The sequence below is a fragment of the Neophocaena asiaeorientalis genome, unplaced genomic scaffold (assembly GCF_003031525.2).
Source record: "Neophocaena asiaeorientalis asiaeorientalis breed wild unplaced genomic scaffold, Neophocaena_asiaeorientalis_V1.1 scaffold62, whole genome shotgun sequence".
In the NCBI taxonomy this organism is placed as follows: Eukaryota; Metazoa; Chordata; class Mammalia; order Artiodactyla; family Phocoenidae; genus Neophocaena; species Neophocaena asiaeorientalis.
Window position 1 is genome coordinate 5,585,360 of NW_020175191.1, and position 3,256 is coordinate 5,588,615.

General features: G+C 52.8%; 1 long non-coding RNA gene across 2 annotated transcripts in view; it reads left to right on the plus strand.

Annotated features, from left to right (window-relative positions):
• The window catches only part of LOC112413056 (uncharacterized), an 11,552-nt gene extending 8,518 nt beyond the window's left edge, over positions 1 to 3,034 (plus strand). For both annotated transcript variants that reach the window (XR_003005886.1, XR_003005885.1), the window contains exon 4: positions 2,687 to 3,034. This is a non-coding gene — a long non-coding RNA (uncharacterized LOC112413056). The remainder of the gene's footprint in view (positions 1 to 2,686) is intronic.
• Positions 3,035 to 3,256: the final 222 nt, after the last annotated feature.

Sequence of the window (3,256 nt, forward strand, 5' to 3'; positions counted from 1 at the left end):
GTGCCCGCACTGTGTGCCTGCCCCGCCCCACTCTGCTCCCCGCTCTCCCCGAAGCGTGTGCTTTGGGGGATGGGCTGGATGGGTCCCTGCTGTGGGTGGGAGAGCAGGGCTGCTCTGAGCTCGGCAAGCCCTCCTGTGCCGCCTCTCCCCTCCCCCAGCTCAGCGGAGGCCCAGCCTGGGCGTCTGTGCATTGGGCTGGCCCTCCTGGGGCTGAGAAGCCACCCGAGGCTGAGTCACGGAGACTTCCTTGGGATTAACGCTCCTCTGAGGTCCACGGTACCTGGTTGTGGCAGAGGCAGTTGGCCCTTCCAGCCAAGCACTAATCCTAGTAAAATACTTGGTATTTCCAGTCATTCCGGCTGGAATTAAACTTAAATCAAGCCCCAGAAAGCACAGCCAGGAGAATGTGAGTTGAGTTGCCAAAGAAACCAGGCATCCGGCCTGCTCAGACACTGGGCTCCCGTCTCAGGGCAGGCGGGCCATTCATGCCCCGAGAGCAGGAGGGGCAGAGACCACAGCAGCACACATGGCACTGCCCGCCCAGGCACCTCCCTCCCTCGGCCCGCCTGTCTGGCGTGTCCTCGTGTCCCTGAAAGTTACCACGTGGTCAGACGACAGCCTCTCAGCCAGGCTGCCTGAGGCAGCAGGGCTCGGAAGCTGGGTCTGACCCGACTCGGCAGCGATCACGGTCCCTCTGCCCAGTGTCACACGATCAGCGATGGCAGCAGAGGGGCAGCCCAGGTTGCCCGTGAGGAGCGGCTGCCTGAGCCTGACTCCACTGCCCACTGAGTGACCACTAACACGTGACCCTCTGGGCCTGAGTTCTCCTGTTTGGAAAAACGAGACAGTGGGTCCCTCAGCGGGTGACTGTGAGTGTTCAGTGGGTTAGTACAGATGAAGAGCTTGGAACTGTGCCTGGCATATTGGAGCGCTGTGTGCTTCCGTTATCCTCTGGGCCTCGGTTTCCTCACCTGCAAGACGCAGCTGAGGGAGGGGCTTGACCCCCACGGGCCCTCACGTTCTGTCGCGTTCTCTGGCTGTGACCAAGGCCCCACCCCCAGAAGAGCACTTACCCTCCAGGGGAGGAATTGGCTGGACAGACAGCATTATATGCCCCACAAGCCACACCCTGTCCAGTGGCTGTGCCTGCATGGAGTGTATGTACGTGTGCATATTTGTGTGTATGTGTGTTTATTTGTGGACATGTGCATGTGTGTGTTTGTGGGTATGTGTGTACACATATACACAGGTATATTGTGTAGGTGCGTATATGTATGTGTGTGTTTGTGTGGATACGTATGTGTGTCTCTGTATATGTGTACAGGTGTCTGTGTGTATATGTGTGTACATGTGTGCATGCAGGTATATGGGTATGTATGTATTTGTGTACAGGTATGTAAGTGTTTTGCGTATTGTATACATGAGCATGTGATGTGGGCGTGTGATATATACATGTGGGCATGTCTGTGCACACATGTATACGTGTGTCCAGGTGGGGAGCACAGAGAGCCAGCCCATTTGGTTCTCTGTTGAAGCTCAGGTGGGACTGTGGCCCCCACCTCATCTCACGCCTCCTCTCAAACCTGTCTGAGTGCGCAGTGGAGGTGACACGAACCCAAGAAGGATGGATGGAGGGGTGGGGTAGGAAGTGAAGGTGGGGTGGAGGGCAAGAGTGTCTTAATCAAAGAAATCCAGCAGGATTTAGAGTGGAGGAGCTGAAGAGTGAAAGTGAGGCCAGTTACTCTGGTTGGCGTTATGGTCTAAGCTCTGTGGCTCTCATGTTGTAGACCAGGAAGGTAAAGCTCAGAGAGGTCGAGGAACCTGCCTGAGGTCGTCAGTGGTCGAGCCAGGAATGGGCTACTTCACCACCCTGGGCTGACCGGTAGGAAAAGGCCGACAGACAGGCACCATCACTGGACCCTCCCTCTGCACGGCTCCAGGCCAGGGTGGCAGTCAGTGTCCCCAAAGTGCTAGACGACAATGTCCCCAGCTTGGTGTAGGGGAGGGATTGCTGAGGAGGAGAAGACACCAGGGCATTTCTATTTTAGTTCTGTTTACAGGGTGTATCTTTGGTCAGGTCAAGTCAACTTTCTGGGCCTCAGTTTGCACATCTGTCATATGGGGCCGCTACCCCACCCTGGCCTCATAGGAAGAAGCCGTGTAGTTGCTGGGGTTGAAAGTACAGCCTTTGGCGCCCTCGGAGTGAATCCCAGACCTGACCCTTAGCAGCTGTGTGACTTTGGGCCAGTCAACCTCTCAGCCTCAGTTTTCTTACACGTACAATGGGGATAACAGTGGTCGCTACATCAAGGGGCCGCTGTGAGTGTTAACTCAAAGAACGCCTGTAAAGCACTTAGAACAACACCTGGCACAAAGAAAGAGGCAGTAAAAGTTAATTACTTTTTTGTTTTTAAAGTTAATTACTTTTGCCATTGCGATTATTTCTTAAGGTTGTTAGGAGAACAAAAGAGGCTTGCTCAGAGGAGACTGCTGAGCTGTGGAGAGACCTGCTGGAAGGGAGGTAGAAAATATTGACATACAATATGAAATAACATGGTAGTTTGCACTCATTCGCACCCTCCTTCCCTTTGGGAGAAATGTTCATTCTCATCCCACTGACTTTGGATTTGACCATGTAATACAATTCAGCCCACGGAATGTGAATAAATATGGTGATGTATTCCAGGTCTCAGCAGAAGTTTAGCGAGAGTTTCCATCATCGCACTTGCTTGAGAAATGTGTCAGAAGAATGCACTGACCAGCTGGGGAAGCTCCTACAGCCTGGGCCCTGGGATGAGGAGTTGTGGGGTGGAGCCAGTGGAGCCATAGCCGACAGCCTCCCACAGGTGATGTGAGTACGAAGGAGATGTGCGTGGTTGTGAGCCCCCGAGACACTGGGTTTGCTTGTTACCGCAGCCAAAATGACACAGTATTGAGAAGAAGAGGGGTTGGAATATTACTCAGCCATAAAAAGGAATGAAATCTTGCCATCGGCAACAACACGGATGGACCTAGAGGGTATTATTCCAAGTGAAATGAGACAGAGAAAGACAAATACTGTATGATTTCACTCACATGTGGAATCTAAACAAAACAGATGAACAAACATAACCAAACAGAAACAAGAGTCATAGACACAGAGAACAAACAGGTGCTTGCCAGAGGAGTGGGGTGTGGGGAGGAGGAGAGAAATAGGTGATGGAGATTAAGAGGTGCAGTTACAAAATAAATGAGTCACAGGGCTGAAATGTACAGT